This window comes from Canis lupus, chromosome X (genome assembly GCF_048164855.1).
Source record: "Canis lupus baileyi chromosome X, mCanLup2.hap1, whole genome shotgun sequence".
In the NCBI taxonomy this organism is placed as follows: Eukaryota; Metazoa; Chordata; class Mammalia; order Carnivora; family Canidae; genus Canis; species Canis lupus.
The window spans coordinates 122,037,939-122,056,017 of record NC_132876.1 but is presented as its reverse complement, the minus strand read 5'-3'; positions in this window follow the sequence as shown (position 1 = coordinate 122,056,017).

The window sequence follows — 18,079 nt, the reverse complement described above, 5'->3', positions numbered from 1 at the left end:
GCCTGTCTCCGCAAAACTTGCCCTCAGCCTACCTCAGTCAGATCAGGCGGTTCATAGTTTGAATCTGCTCTGTGTGGCTTTGGGTCTTGCAAACTGTGTCCTGTTAGTGAAGGTTATTTTGATTGCAAGCAACAGAAAGTTGCTGTTGACAGGTTGGGCCACAAAAGGGAAATCCATGGGAAGGATAATGGGGAGTTTCTTCCATTGTCAAAGAATGTGTTTAACTGCAAAGTCCCTGTAAAGGAATTGACCAAGAAAGCTCTAGAGGCTTCTGAGTGAGAGAAGTTGTACTTGATTATTAGAAAGAAAGCTATCTGCAGGTCCACCTCACTCCAGATATCCACTCCTGGACCAATCAACCGAGGCCATGTCTTGGGGTCCTACTAGGAAAATTATGGATACACATTCTGGATGGATAGACATCAGGAGATGACAAGGGGTGGGTGCAAAGCAATTTCTATAAGATGTGGTAAGTACTGAAGCCAACAAAAACATGCCAAGCCAACATAGAAGCAAAGTGCTGACAAAGGCAAATCACATCCTAATTCATTCAGAAAAGGGATAGTAAGACTTACAGTAGATGCCATATGTTACCAATGTGCTCTTTATCTCTTTTGATTCATTTAGTGGTTGAGTTTCAGAAAACAAAAAACAAAACACACACACACAAACAGGGTTATTCCCAGGCTGTGTATAAAGAGACATTGACTATGGTCATAATGGGAGGAATTTGGATTGCTAAAATGCAAGGTTTACTACTGGGCATTCCACTGAATGACAAACATCCCCGAAAGGGATATGTAAGGGCATGGATCATCCTCACCTAATCATGAGAGTCAAGCAATAGAACGCCGTCTGCACTGTGCATAAAACATAACAGTGCAATCTGGCTGTGTCATCCACAAGAGAAGAGCAAACACAGTTGCTGGGACAGCAAAGAGGTGACATTTGCAGACATCCCTCGGGCACTGGGAGTAGAGGATTATTTTTCAAGAGCGCTATCTGCGGGATTAGAAGCAGATTTCCTCATTCTAGTCACGAGGACATGTGGTCCTGGCAGGTCAAGAAGGAAAGATGACTGAGCTGTTCTAGACTTGAGTCTTGTAAAGGTGAGGGGAAGCCATGACCATCACTTTAACAGATAAACAGATCATCCTCTTTGATATTTTCATTATGCGTTGTGTAAATCACCATCTTGATGTATGTAAAAATCATGAATCCACACGTTACTGCATCATTGATTGCCCAGTTTGTATAGTCCTACAAATCCAGAGTCAGACTATTTTGACACAGACCTTAATAAGTTTCTGTCAACATGAATACTAATTTGACATTCCAAATTACGTTTCGAATATCTCAACCTAGATGAGGCTACATGGTGTTTTCTTTGTCTCTCCCCAGTGAAGTAACGCAGTCTGAAAATTTAGCTCTTTACAAGGATTTATGCAAATTGAAATTCCTTGTGTCCCAAACAATATTGTTTGTCCTATACCAGATGATGTGTAGAAAGATACAGTGAGCTCATCTAAACGATATGTGAAACACTTTACCCATCTATATTTATTTGCTACACAGAATCTTTCACAATTCATTCCAAAATCAAATTTCCATAGTAACAATATTTTTTTTAAATGCACTGACCCATCAAGTTGCAAGTTCTCAGTCATAATCTGGCAGCTGTCCTTAGGGGAGCTAAAAATAAATCATGCGTTTATGGAAAACATCTCTGTAAAAGTATATTCCATTTCTACAAAATGTGTTTTTGAAATAGATGTTTTGATAATATCCTTGTTATCAAAATGCTTAAAATTTCACATCCTATATTTGATACCGAGTCATTTTATGATATCAAAAATTCCCTAAATTTGGGGGGATTCTTTTTGGTCTAGTTCTGATGTTGACCAACATAAATTTCCATTTTCTGTAGTTGGTAGGGTCAATTTCACATAATTCATGATGTCATTGTCCATGGAATTGATTGTTTTATAAGCTAGGAACTGAAAAATAAACCCTGGGATGTTGATTGTAGGAAAAACATCTGTTAGATGATCTGCTTGCAGTTCAGAGAGCCTTTAGATAGAGCTGACACCCTGAATGGATGCTTGTTACACTCCATGGAGGTATCGCCTCAGTCAGTAAAACTCTTCCATGCCCCTTGCACACTGGCCTAAAGTTGTACATGCAAGACTCACCTGAAGTATCAGGATTCTGGTGGATTTTCCTGGACACCTGAAATCTCCTACATGTATGAGCCCTTCACTTACAGATGGCATGGATTTGAATGACCACACTCTGCAATGAGAAATGTTCACTAACTTGATGTCTTTATTTCATTAATCTCATTTCAAGTTGTGGGATTTTAAGAAAACTAATGGTAGTCATCACTGGGACTTGAACCTAAATTTGCAAATCCCAAAGGTTGGGGGGGGAGGTGTTAGGGTGCTATCCAGTCTAAAGTATCAACCTCCAGTGGTTGATTCTCAGTGTCCCACCCAGAGATGTTAAATGATAAATTAGTTTTTCTCAGTGGGATGGGAGGTGAGGATGAGATGGTGGTATTGTGTACCTTGGGGGACATTTGATAATGACCAGACACATTTTTGGCTGGGGAAACACTACTGGAATCTGGTGGGTCGAGTTCAGACATGTTGCTAAACATCCTAATGCATACACGACAGCTCCATGTCACCATAAAGAGGTAGGTGAGATAATAGAAAATATTGCCCTGGTTCCCTGCATGGGGCTCCTAAACCCCTTGTAATTTTATAAGGGTTAAGAGCATAGGAACATCTTGTTCTAATGGGGTGATTCTGGGTGGGGTCCTGGATGGGGGCTGGTCACCATAAAGACCAAGCCGTGATGAAAAGCTTGGCATTTTCATTGCCTTTCCCATCCTCCAGATGTGGAAGCAGGGCTGGAAATGGAATAATGGATCATATCTAAGTGAGGAGGTCTCTGTAAAATCCCAACAGTATAGGGCACGGAGAACATCCAGGTTGGTGAACACATCTGCGTGGGGATAATGATGCAACCCAACTCCATGGGGCCAGAAGCTCCAGTGCCTGGGAATTCTTCCTAAACCTTACCCTGTGTATCTCTTCATCCAGCTATTCTTCTTATCCTTTACCATTTCTTCTAATAAACTGGTGAATGTAAGTGTCTCCTTGAGTTCTGTGTGAGCTGCTCTAGCAAATTAATCAAACGTAAGGAATAGAGCCTCTGGTTTGTACCAAGTTGGAGAGAAGTTGTGGACAACCCGGAGACCTGCTACTTGCACTTGGGGGTGGGGTGGGGTGGGGTGGGTGGTCTGGTGGGTCTGAGCTCTTAACCTATGGGACCTGATAGATTGTGTCATAACTGAGCTAAATGTAGGACACCCAGCTGGTGTCTGAGGAGTGAAGGAGATACACAACGAGAAAGACATGCATGGAAAACTATACGTATTTCCAATTCAAGTACATCTCCAGCCCCAAATATCAGCAGTGCCAAGGCTGAGAAAGGTGGTTCCAAACCCAAGGGAAGAAGGTCTACTGCTTCTACACCTTGCTGTAGTCTAGAAGACCTTGTGTCTTCATTCCAACCTCCCTTGATTAAAACACTGCCTTTCCATCGGCGATCCTGCCATCTCCCCTGGCACCTTTGATAAATCTGCTGAATTACCACCTATTTTACAAGGATTTACCATCTCTCCAATTTTACATGACTTCTAGTTCCCCACATTCAAACCTTGGTCCCTTTTCTGGTTCCTGGGGAAACCTTAGACTCTAACAAACTGTCTTTTCTATCACGTAGTCTTCAAACTGGAGTCCACGCATTCCAAAAATCTTTCTCTGCTGCTCGCAAGAACAAAACCCTTTGCTTTAACTGTGTGCACACAAACAAACAAACAAACAAAAAACAAAAACAAAAAACTGTGTGCACAATTTTTTGAGTGTGAAGTCCACTCTGTAAAACAGTGTCAACAGAGGAAAGACTGTACAAGCCAGAATATTAACAGCAGCATGCCAAAAAAGTGGCATGAATTATGTTATTGCTTTATATAAGCTTCTCTATGTTTTATAAATTTCTCATTACAAACATCTGATATTCCATAATAAATTATAATTCTTTACATTCCTGTGCTCTTCGGCAATGTTTTTCACCTCGATGGTACAAAGTTCCCTACTTATTCTCAAGCTTAGTTCATGTGAACGCTAGTACTATTTTTTACTAATGATATTTCAGCAATGATACGTGTAACAAATATGTTTTTTACAATATATTTATAGAATTCTACTACGGACATCTTGATTATGTTAGACTGGCTTTATAAAAACCAGCAAGAATTATATAACTGCATTCACTGGCTCTAGTGCTAGTGTAATTCATAGCGTGAGCATATACTTCCCTAAAGCATTAGTGGTATGGTTGTTCAGATGTTATGTGTCCTCAATTACATTAAATCTGAAAACATTCCCCCAAAATAAGCATAGTAATTGTGTAACTTCCTTTGTTTTGTTCCTTGTGGAAACCTGTGAAACCCTAATTGCATCCTGTTCTCTGTTGTTTGTTTCTAAATGATCAGAAGAAAACAGGTCTGGCAACTCAGAAAATTACACTGTAAAACCACTTGAGAAGAACACCCTTCAGTTTGTCGTAAACTTAGAGAACTCAGACCAAACTTCTCATGGAAAAAAACTAGCAAAGCTAGACAAAATGAAAAGTGTTGCAGTGGTTATCAGGTCACTATCTGGGGCATTTAGTGCTGATTTCCTTGGTTGTCTCCCAACACAAGCAGCGGCAGTCAGAAGCTGAACAAACTTTTCTGTAGCCCCATTGATTTAGAGGGAAAAACATGAGTGCAATGCCCACAAGCAGCACTAAATCTCCCATGCTTTAGACTGAGACCCTTAAATGCTATATCCTAGGAGTTAAGTGTAATCTACACCAAGTGTGGCTGGCACCAGAGCTAAAACCCAACGAGTCCCATGTAATGCCTCATGATGATCTGGGATTGGCATGCCAACTAGCCACCTACTGGCAGCAAAGGCATTTTTTTTTCTGAATAAAAATAAATATTTTTTTTCTTTATTTCTTATCTTTATTTCTTTATTTCTGAATAAAATAAAATCATTTGAGACCTAAAATTATTTATGTTTTATCATGGATAATGCCTGGCAGTGATTTAGAAATGACTAGGTAGATAGTTGAAGAGATAAGACCACGTCAACTCCTTTCTGTAACTCATAAAATAGGAACACAAAAAATAGGGTCTTAATGTATAGAAGTTTTGAAAACCATGGAAACAAAATTGACCAAATTAATATATGCAGTGTATTCCATTTGAAAAAATAGAGACTACCTGTTCATTTGAAGAATATGTGAAATACAGAATTTATCATATTTGCCATACCTTCATGAGATTTGCAAAAGGAAAGATTTCTTAAATGGGACTCCAGTTACACTAACCATGGAGGAAAAAGTTAATAAATGAATCTGGATGGCATTTAAGAATTTATATTCACCAACAGTCATTATTAAGAAGAGGAAATGCCCAGCCACATAGAGAAGAAAGATAGGTAGTTGACAGGTAAAAGATTGATAGATGGATAGGTACAGGATTGATAGAACATATATGGATAAACGTCTATTATTCATGGAAAATGTATTTCTTAGTGTGGGCTGTACAGTTGGCCCAAAAGTTTGAGTCTTTATTAGGTCCAAAGGAATGATTCATTTTATGAGTGTATGCACCATTAACTAACAATTCAACAGCTTCCAAACTTTTAAAAGTGTACTATATATGCAGCAAATCACACACAAAAAGGTAAGCATAATAGCCAGTTATTTGAATTTAAAAATGCAAAGGGAGGCACCTGGGTGGTTCAGTCAGTTAAGCATCCAACTCTTGATCTCAAGGTTGTGATTTCAAGCTCCATGTTGGACTCCATGCTGAGTGTGGAGACTACTTAAAAAAAAAAAAAAGTGCAAAGGACCATGTTTCCCCAAGTCTAGGTCAAGAGAGTGAACATTTCCCAGAACCACAAAGTCTACTCTATGTTATTTCCCACATAATTATAGGCATTTTGTTCCTATTGTTCATTATTTTATCTGTGAGATTAATCCATGTTGGTGTGTGCAACGTTGCTTTATGCATTTTCATAGCTGCACTGAATTACATAGAACACAATTTACTGGGGCACCTGGGTGGTTCAGTGGTTGAGCATTTGGCTCAGGTCATGATCCGGGGTCCTGGGATCGAGTTTTGCATCGGGCTCCCCACAAGGAGCCTGCTTCTCCCTCTGCCTATGTCTCTGCCCCTCTGTCTCTCTCTGTCTCTCATGAATAAATAATTTTAAAAAAAGAACACAATTTATTAATCCTTTCTACTGTGGATGGACTTTTCTCCCATCTTGGAGTGCCTACAGATAACATTGCAACACACATTTTTTTTTTTTTTTGAAACCTTTCTTCAGGTACAAATATGTGAGCATTGGAGGGGGGTAGTATATATATAACCATAGAATTTCTAGATCACATTATGTGGTAGCCAGCATAATGGCCCTGAAAGATGTCCATATCATAATTCCAAGAACCTGTGAATATGGTCCTTTATGTCTTCTTTGACCGCCCTGCCTTCTTCCTCTTATAAGAGCGCTCTGATTACATTGGGCCATTTCAGATAATTTGAGATGGGGAAAAAAAAAAACAGAGGCTTAAACCAGCCTTTAAAATGTTTGTTCCAGCCTTTCTACAAATAACCACAGAAAGCTCTTAAAGTCTATTTATATGTCATTGGACTAATTAAGGGAAATTGTCCACCATTACCTTTTATTTTTTTGATCCAGATTTTATGAGCCCTGAGTCTAACAAAAAGTAACTGAGACAGACATTAGTCTTCCAACAGTAGCTGCCATCTGAAGGGGCTATCATGCTGTCCTACACAGAAATAGCTCTGTACGCTGAGTGTACCGATGGCATTCTTGGTTCGAAGAGCCTCAGCAGACAAGTGGACATTTTCTTAATAATGGGCTCAGGAAAAGAACATGTGTTTTTACAACCAGATGGATGGATGTCCTTTGCAAACACACTTCAAAAGAGGTTCTTCCATCTAATTGGTAAAAACTGAGCATGACCCAGCATTATTACAGACCTAGACATATTCAAAATATTTAAAAATACAATGTGTATCCACTACATGAGTTCTTTTTTTAATATATTTTTTATTTTTTAATTTTTTTTTTCATTACATGAGTTCTAATAGAAATGTGTACTCTTGACGACTGGTAGAACCACAGGAATTCCTAACTTTATTTTCATTTTCTCCAACAGAAATCCTCAGGGGGGAAAAATAACTCTTGTTTCACGGGGCAATTGATACAAACATCAAACTAAGTGTGGAATTCCCAAAAGAAAAAACAAGCTATAAAGATTTCTAATTTAAATGGCTTAACTCAATCATTTTATTAGATTATCACTTAGATTTATGACTAATTTATTAGACTTATCTCTTAGAGAGATTTACATTGAACATAACGGTATATCATTTCACTATAAAAATCTGCTATATGACATTCCTTTCACATTAAGGGTGAATATAAAAAAATCACTTAATATGGTTATAACTATTTAATATATGAATATCTTAGTATTAAAAGATCTCTGCAAGGTTTTCCTTCTACCCTTACTCATATTCATCCAGGAAAATGACTGCAAGTCCTTCTGGGTAAGGCTTAAGGGGAGTTTTGAGTTCTCTTGCATGCCTTTTATGATAGGATGTTCCCTTAAGCATACCCTCACTTCGTTGAAAGATTCTGCATCTATGACTTGCCTTGAGTCTGGACAGTAGGTGAGACATTGTGGTTTCCCCCTATAGTGAGTTATTCTTTTGCCAAACAGGTCTGGGAAATTTTTTCCCTTCCTACATCAAGCAGCACCTATTAGGCTACTGCATTTTCTGAGGTCCAATGATCAATTAGGCATTGTGAGAGACTTTAACATACTTTGTTACTGTGTCCTGGTCCATTGTACCAGAAGGTTAACTACCCTGCAGACTCCACTCTCCCAGGACCCCTTTACTCACATTGAGATCAAGAACTGAGCATTGTTCTCATCTTTATTTATTATTTTTTAAAATATTTTATTTATTTATTCATGAAAGAGAGAGAAAGAGAGGCAGAGACACAGGCAGAGGTAGAAGCAGGCTCCATGCAGGGAGCCTGACATGGGACTCGATCCCAGGACTCCAGGATCATGGCCTGGGAGTAAGGCAAGCGCTAAACCACTGAGCCACCCAGGCGTCCCCCGTTCTTATCTTTAAACTTAAAACTTAAAAGCAAAATCTGGAAAGACCAAACTGTTTTCAAGTTAATATTATTGTGTCCCAGGCACAATTCAAGAATAATTACAGAAATGTTAATAACTAAAACAAACAAACCAAAAAACCTTGTCAACCTAGAAATCTATACCAAGCAAAAATATCTTTCAAAGAACAATGAAAAGGTTTTTCTGGACATACAAAAATCAAAAACACTTTCATCACAAGCAGATCTGCAGTACAAGAAATTTCAGTCAACAGGGAGATTATGGCAGATAGAACTATGGATCTAACCAAAGCAATTGAGAGGTAAAATGGTAAGTAGGTGGGTCAGTGTGTCAGATAGTTTCTTCTTACTTAATCATTTTAGTAGTTAATTGAACAGGTAAAAAGTTAAAATGTAGTTTGTGGTTTATAGCATATGTAAAATTAAAATGCATGACAACGTGGCATAGAGACAGTAGAGTAGGAAAACTCATTAGCCATTCTGAGGGAATAGAAGTAAATTATTATAATGTTCTTATATTATTTGTGAAATAGTATCACTGGAAGGTAAATTTGTGACAATTTACTGTAAATGCCACAAAGAAGGTCACTTCACAATAAGAAAGGGCTTAATTCACAGAGGACATAATTCACAGAGGACATAGCATTTCTAACCATTCACCCATCTAATAGAATTTCAAAATACAAAATACTAAAACAACAAACACTAGGAGGAAAAAGTAATAGAATTGTGATGAGTCAGATTTCAAATCCCCCTTCAATAATTGATAAAAATGAGAAAATCAGTAAATTTATGGAAGCAAATAAAAGATTTGAACAAACCTGAAGTCAGTATGTCACAGTTTTCGTTTATTTTCACAAGAGCCCTAAACTTTGATACATGTTGAGGTATAATTGACATACACTAAATGATACATATTTAAAATACATAATTGGATATTTTAATATATGTAGATAACCATTTAATGAAACCCCCAATTTTCCTCCTTTTCTTGGTAATTTCCCTTGTATATCCCCTCCACCGCCTTCCCTTGTAAATGAGCCATGATTCAAGGAGACAATCACAAGAAAACTACAAAATATCTCACACTGAGTCATAAGAATGTGAACAGACTAACATTCATTTGTGAAGATGCAGGTAAGGAGGTATTAGAGGAACGATTATAGCTCCACATGATCTTATTAGAAAACATGTTCATTGTTAACCACCCAAACTGCCCTCTTAAGAAGGTAGTAAAATAAAAAAGTTTTTTTTTTTTTTTAATGCAAAAGGAAAGAATAAAGAACGTAGAGGCGATTGACTGTTGTCCATGGAGCCTTGACAAAGCGTGGCAAGGACACAATGATGCATATGGCAGCATGTTTGCTGGCTGCTGATAGTTAAGTGGCAGATGAATGAAGGTGAAGAGACCCTTCCCCGACACTACAACACATACATGCACATGCTCTAAACTATTTGCATCCCAATTATAAAGTCCTATAATACTAAGTGACAAAAAATGATTCACAAAAGGCATGGAAGTGAACTACCTCCCCCAAAACTCTTCATAGATGATGTGCTTTGAAAATCACCAGAAGGGGCACCGGGGTGGCTCAGTTGGTTAAGCATCTGCTTTTGGCTCAGGTCATGATCCCGGGGTCCCGGGATGCAGCCCGTGTCTGGGTCCGTGGTTGGTGGGGAGCCTGCTTCTCTCTCTCTCCCCTTGCTTGTTCTTTCTCTCTCTCTTTCTATCTCTCTCAAATAAAATTTTTTAAAAAGTGAAAGTTACCAGAAGATGGGAAAACAAGCAAACAAACTATCCAAGCTAACTATATAAACTGGAAAGAAAGGGATTTTTGTCACATGAATTTCCCTGATTGGTTCCAGTTACTTCTTTTCTATATAAGCAGCTGCTGGAAGTCATGGATTCTTACTCATAATGGGGACTGAAGAAAACCTCAAAAATAAGGTGTCTATTTCCCTCATTTCCAAATCAACAAATTCTAACATGCCAGGAAACATGTAATATAACCTAGCAATAGGAGGCATGGTATATTTCAGCTAAGTTTATAGTTGAAAAGGAGTTAATTTGTTTTTTTTTTTGTTTTTTGTTTTTTCTTTAAAGAACCAAATTAAATTCAGTATTACAGCCGGCTTGGTATTTCTCTCCATAAAATATGTGAAGCTCATAAACATGTTAACTATTTTTTTTCCAATCCAGATTTACTTCTTTGCATGCTCAAGTATTTCTTTAGCTGCTGAAGAATATTTACAAATTATCAATATATTTCACGTCTATATGCCACGCAGAATACTATCTCAAACGACTTCTCTCACACCAGGTTTTATATTTAACTATTAAAATGGCATTCACGTACATTACTGCCACAACAACTGAGCCCTCATAAGATGCTTTGAAGATCACCATAGAAAATACATTTATTTTCCACGTTATCTCCTTTCACTTGTTTTGTGCCCCTAATCTCTAGGCACTGAGTAATGCTATTTTGTCTGGTTATTCAATCTTTATCAAACTGAATTGTGCTGATAACACAATTGACTTTGGGAATCCTGCTTCATTAGTGGGCTGGGGCAGGCAGTGATTTGCTTCAGGATCTTGAAGCTTTTCATCCATCTGTTACAGTGACAGGCTGGTGGTCATGTCCACAAATCCATCCCTGTCAGAACAAATCTATTCATGGACAACCCTGAGCATGAAAAGCTCGGCTGCATATTTGTAACCTATTTCTCGAGGCATTTCCAGCTTCCTTGCAAAGGATCGCTATCTATACAGTGTACTACCCAAAGCGAACTCGCTTATCATTTCCCACATTATAGATGTGGGCTTCAATTTTCTTGGCCATTTTCCTTAAATGGAACATTTTGGAAGCCAAGATTTTGATGATAATAGTGTCTGGTAAGAAATAATGCAAAAAAGACCATTCAAAATATACATTAAAAATAGTAAGGGGTATACTTTTCACCAAATCTTACACATTTTTAGCTTTTTAATGATGAAAATCATATCTGAAGAGGGTAAATAATTCAATTTGATGCAGGTAGCAACACAATGAAAAGTCACTCACTGGTCAAAAAGACCCCAAACAAATGAAACAAAAACAGAAACTATTCCCAGAGATAAATGCTCTTAAAACATTCTCAGGGCACCTGAATGACTCAGGTAACTCTTGAGCTCAAGGTAGTGAGTTCAAGCCCCACGTTAGATGTGTAAGGTTTACTTGTAAATAAAAGTTTAAAAAAAACCATTCACATGTGGTTTCTCAAGATTATTCTTAGGTGAGTATATCTACATTTGTGATAAATAGATGAGTTCTGGGGTAAATGAGATACCAAGTAGGTGGTTCCACTCTGGCTGGTTGGCTGGGGTATTCGAAATCTTCAAGTCATGCTCATGTCTTTCTTTCCTGTGTTCACCCCCTTTTGCACCTGTTCTCTGGCACATAGCATCTCAGTCACAGTCAAGAGACTCAAGAGCACCCTCCTAGATTTTGGACCACCTGCACGCACAGCTCTGTCATTCCCACTGTCTGGCCCACAGATTCTAGCCACTGTAGGTGCGAAGACGTCAGACAGTTCCTCCTCCGCTGGAGGAACCACCTTACTCTTCTTAACCATCCTCTCACCAAGCGGGAATTTGTAGTTCGGCAGAAAGCCAGGCTCACGCCATGAATCCTTTTTCTTAGACATCCACCATCTTGGGTGCCTATTGGCTAATGTCTGAAAATAGTTGGTTAGTATATCTTGTCATTTTTATGGTTGTTTGGTGGAAGAAGGATCCGCCCAGCATACTTGGAAACACGTTCTAGCACACACTGTCCATTCCATGTTAAGGCTGGTGAATGACGAGGCATCTTCTGTTTCCAGTAATACCATAGATGAGTTTTTTAAGGGTTTTTTTTTTTTTTTTTTGGCGCAAAGATGCACATTGAAAACACCTATAATATTACAACTCTATAATGGAAATTGAAATGCATGTCCACGAAAGCACAAATGTAAGGGGAATCCTTGAGGACCAGAAAACCAGTGTGTGTAAACCAAACAAGTCACAACAGGGGATGTGCTTAAAGCATCTACTGTTCCTGGTAAAGAATTTGCTACTTGTTTTTTTTCTTTGATACTGGTACAAGAAATTGTACAATGGTCATAGCATAGCATGTAGTTATATGGCTTTGCCATTTCCTCATTTCAATCTTCTAGTCCTGAAGTTAATACCATGGTCTGCACTTTCACACTCTTTGCATACAATGGATATATTGTATTCCCATCACTTGCTTATACATATGGTTTACTCAACGGATAGTTTTTTGAGTCGCTTGCATTGTTTTGTTTTTAACTGAAGGTGAGATTCTTGTTCTTATGAATCGTGAGTAGATTTTATCAATGGCCATGGATGCCTGGGAAGTTTTCATTGTTTTCTGAAGGAGTCACGTAAGGCTACTTTTCATGAGAAATGCTGGCTATGGGCGATCAACTTCCTAACAACTGAAATGTGCTATAGTTGAGGAGGTAAATGCTAGTTACATGAAAATGTTCCCAAGGTCTCTTGTATGGGGGCAGGGGTTGGAGCTAAACAAGGATATATCTGCTTCTATATTTAAAGACATTTTAAAAATCAATCACATGCTAAAGATACTTCATGGAGCATATCCAACTTATTTGGCCATAACACCACTTCTGTTTTTGTTTTAATCATTCAGCGATATTTCCAAGACAGGGACTCGAGGAGGACACTTATGTGCAGATGCCAAAATATTGACCATATTATTTTTTTAAGATTTTATTTATTTATTCATGAGAGACACAGAGAGAAAGGCAGAGACACAGGCAGAGGGAGAGGCATGCTTCCCACTGTGGGACTCGATCCCAAGACCCTGGGATCATGCCCTGAGCCAAAGACAGATGCTCAACCACTGAGCCACCCAGGCATCCCTTGACCCTATATTTCTGAAAAATGAAGCCTCTTTGGACTTTTCCTTCTTGGCAGAGGAAGCTTAGCCTTTAGACACGTGAGGTATGAGGTCCTTTGTACAGACTAAGGAAATCTCTTTAAACTCCTTGAGACATGAAGACAATCAGTAATTATTATTAATATGAAAGATATTCTTTATCTTCAGGCTATTTTTCCCCAGGCTCAGAGATACTGCAGTTTCTATAACTCCCAAGTCCACAATGGTTTCTAATTTTTCTCATCTAAAAGAACGTAGAGGCTGTGCTTGATAACAATGACTATTTTTATTTTTTTAGATTTTTTTTCAAGTATTGGAGAATTGGCATGTCCCCTATTCTATGAGACATATAACAAAATCTATCCTGTGTGTGTCCTTTGTATTAACTACCTCACAAGTACTAAATTAGCTCTGAGACACAGCCCTAGAATTTTCTACTGGTCATCAAAGCTCACTGCAAGGAGCTCGGTTCTATGTGGGTCGCTGTCACCATGATGCTTTTGTATCCTCAGCAGACAGATCACCATTGCTTCCCCATATCTGGCAGCTGTATTAACGCCTAAGATGATCACCCACAAACTCTTTAATAGTTTCCTGTCTGCATAGTTCACAGGAAAGAAGGGATACAGTTCAAGGAAACACAAGAACACGGATTTGCTGAGTGACACTAGAAACGTCTCCTAACCTCTTGGGTGGGAACTTGCTTACCCAAGAGCTTATGAACTCCAGCCTAGAGAGTCCAAGGGTCTTTAGAAAACTCCCACCCATGCTGCTAATGAACCGTTGACCACCAATCAAGGGATTCAACTGCTATCATTTCAGATAATTGTAGTTATGTACATGAAGGAGCATGTATGTAGCATGAAGGAGCCAGAACCAAGTCACTTTTGAAAGTAGAACAAATGGTGTCGTTCCTAGGGTGAAGTCAGATATTTCTGTAACACGCGCCCACATGCCGAGTAGAGAAGACGACACAGGTGGTGTTGTTTAGAAAGACATAAGAGAGTTGACAAGGGATTAAGCCGGAGAAGGTTACGGTCACAGCCTTTTATATGCTGTGAGGGCAGATCACACAGGATGCTTTTATTGCAGGAACCCCTGCAGACGGTCTCTGTTCTCTTTAAACACTTGGCAATAAATTAGGCTGGGCAGGATCTCTTCCCCGGCAGCCCTGTCCTCAGCTTGCTTTGCAATTCTTTATCACAAGCTAAGCTCAGAGCGTCCATGGAAAACATCAGACGCCACCGTTGCAAGCACAGCTGGGAAAGTTGGTCTGATCTCTGCGACCTGCCATTCATCATAAACGAAACGTTTATTTTTTCCCCCTTCCATTAAATGTCACCAAATAAAATCTCACATTTAATAGCCATTCGTTCTATAAAAGTACAAAAATATTTTATTCATACGAACAGTTGAAAGCATGGCAGGGGCACTTGGTTCCTGTTTGATGGCATGCAAGACCTTCTGAATGTTAAATCTGTTCAGAGTGCCTCATAATGTAGCTCAATCGAGAGTCTCCAAAGCGACAAGGCTCTGGGGGAAATGAAAGAGGCGACTGATCAGCCGGACATCAGAAAGTGTGTGAATTCAGTACTAAGTGTGGCCATTACACAGATGCGAACAGATACTGAAAACACGGGCAAGTGCTTCAGGAAATACCTTCCCCGACCTCAGGCTCTGGGCAACCTTGTAGATTCTCCGTCCATAACTAACCGACTGGCAAGTGACGATGGAAAGGCAGTGCTGATCCATAGGGTCTGGATTTTGTCCGGCACGGATGTGATTATAAATGCATGGACATCGGGGGCAAAAATAAAAAGAATTAGTCAAGTTCTCTATGTATTTACAGGTGTCAACCTTTGTCAGTTTAAGGGACAATTAATATGCCTAGCCACCTCCCAACTTTCTCCACTTTCTTCTTTTAATGACAATAAATCTCCTGTCTGGTTTCAGGCCATTAGTCTGGCTGTTATGGGCTCGACCCTATTGCAAGAACCCCTATTCAGATAGAACTTAGAAGCCAGTGAGCTCTATATGCAGCTCCAAGGTGGTTGCGCTAGGATAGTCAGGGATGAAACTAAAGGAAGTCATTTTTCCTACTTGTCTTTCTCTATGATGGCTTGCCCTGCTCAAATCAGTGTCAAGAATAAGCTAATACCCCCCAAAAATAATAATAAGCTAATACAAACTAATATTCATGGTAGGTACAACAATGCCATTGGGTTTTATTTAAGGGAGTCCTGCAGGTTTGCTTTTCTACAGAGTATTTCATCACACAGTGTTTGGACTGAATGGCTGACGATGAATCTATGAGGACGATAGAATGGCTTTTTGAGGTCTCTGCCGATGAACACAAGAAATTTCACCTTGGTTCCTGACTTCAGAAATGAACGATTCCAGATACACACATGGTTTTGTTTGAACAACAGGCTATAACAGGGGGAGATGATCACATAGAAAATATGGGCAGACATGGTGGGTGTGCAATGAACCTGGAGTGCGTTCACATAATGTTTCCTTCGCCCGCATGTTACCGTTCTTTGATTCTCAATAAGAGGTCATACGCTTCATATTACATCACCTTGAAATTGAAACTTGACAAAATAGGCTTTCCTTCTATAATCAATATTTCGTGCTAGGAAATTATATTCTTCTCTGGCAAGAACTGAACGCTGCACTCCAAATCTTGTATTTGGAAAGGGAAGTATTGTAAATTGCATTCAAGATGAATAGATGGATACATTGATGTATGCATTAATGTTTTATCGAAACCCATTAGGGTTTGAGGAAATAATTTCTTATTCTGGCAACATGAATATTTATATAAAGCAAATGGACCATAGTATACATACTATATATTATATAATTTTATATATGATATTAAGTATAAATTATATTTTATATAAATTATTATATGATTGTGATATAAATGACATAAAATATGTATATATACTATGTATATGTTCATTATAATATAAAATATATAAAATATTTATATGTACACTATGTATATATTATAATATATATAACATGTACACACTATATGAATATATTTGCAAGTGTATACAATAAAACATTGCATATAATAAATTGCCATTGCTTTGATTATTTCTTGATGATGGGGATTCTTTCCTCAAATTTGATTCTTCATTCCCATGGGAATATTTGAGCCACTTGCCCTAGGAAAAATCGTCTCTCAGTCGGATGTGTCTGCTATTTTCCCTCATGGAAAATATTTCAACTGAGCCAATTTACAGTGCAACGAATGTCTGAGAAAGTTCGTAATACACACACCACTCTCCCCAGCTCACATTTAGAGCAGCTCTCCCTGAAAGACTGATGAATTAGGGAGGCCAGTGATTTTCATATAATGAGATCTAAATGGATGTTCTTGTAGTATCTTACACCCAATTGACTATTAGAAATACCAGCCACCATCAATTACTTCATTCACTGAATCCTGCCATTTCCAGACTTACTTCTGGATTCTATGTTTGATTATAACAGATACCAAGTTCTATATGGCTGTTAACCATTTTTAACTAGATATTTTGAACATATTGTGGACATAGGGTGTCCACATAGCAGCATATCTAATTCACCTTTGCTATACAGATGTTACTAGAGCTGGGCAAAGTCATTGAAAATAACCACTAAGTAAATTTCATTGGGTTTCATATCAAACAAAATATTTTTTCTACGAAATTAAAACTGCAATCAGTGTAGAATAACATTATTTCCCAAGTAGAACTAAACGTGAGGCTGAAAATGCTTTCTATTCCACAAAATAAGTCTTGGAGATAGGCTGACATTTTGGTAGGCTTTCTTTAAAAAGTTGTATATTAAATAAAATGAAATAAAATAATAAAATAAAATAAAAAAATAACAAGTTGTATATTGTGATACAATTTGCCATTTCTTCATATTCACATTATGGCAATATTCAATAACTGTTGAGTTTCGATTTCTTATTTTCCATACCTATGAAGCTTTTCAAAATAAACAAAATGGAAAGGAGCATGAAAATAAAAAACAATCAAACTTTGCAGTTAATTATTAACTAATTCTAAAACCTGCAAACAATTCATACCTCAGGGGTATACATGTATTTGCAACTATATACAATAAACTATCAAAATGTATTTAACAGTAGTCAGTGAATGATGTATGAAATTCTTACCATGTAATTGGAATAAAAGTTATTGGCTTAATGTTTCCATACCCCACGTGGAAAACTTTGGGATCTTTGATATCATAAAATCTCAGTAAAAATTCTAGCAATGCTGGTCCTAACTTTAGCTTCCTCTGCAAATTACTATTTTATAAAAGATACATAATTCACTTAGGAGATGTTCGTAGCCTCTTGCCACATAATGCAGGTCTTTTTTGGAGTTATATAGAGATTCTTAAAAAAAGATTTTAAGAAGGGTTAAAAAGAGTTAATATTCTCTTATTTAAATCTTAGGGTTTTTTGTTTTTGTTTTTGTTTTTAAACAGACTATTGGGGGCACCTGGGTGACTTTGGTTTCGGCTCTGGTCATGAGGTGGTGAGATGGAGCTCTGAGTGGGGCTCGGCACTCAGCACGTAGTTGACTTGAGATTTCTTTCTCTTCGTCCCTCTGCTTGCACTCTCCCTGTCTCTTACTTAAATAAGTCTTTTAAAAAATAAAATAAAAACAGACTATCAAATACATGATATCTGACTTTTCCCATTTTTCTGTAACTCAGAAAGATGCAGTGATCTGGAAGTTATTTTACATTCCTTAAATTATCTCTAAGCAAAAAAAAAATTATCTCTAAGCACTTACAGGATTTTAATCTTTGGATAAA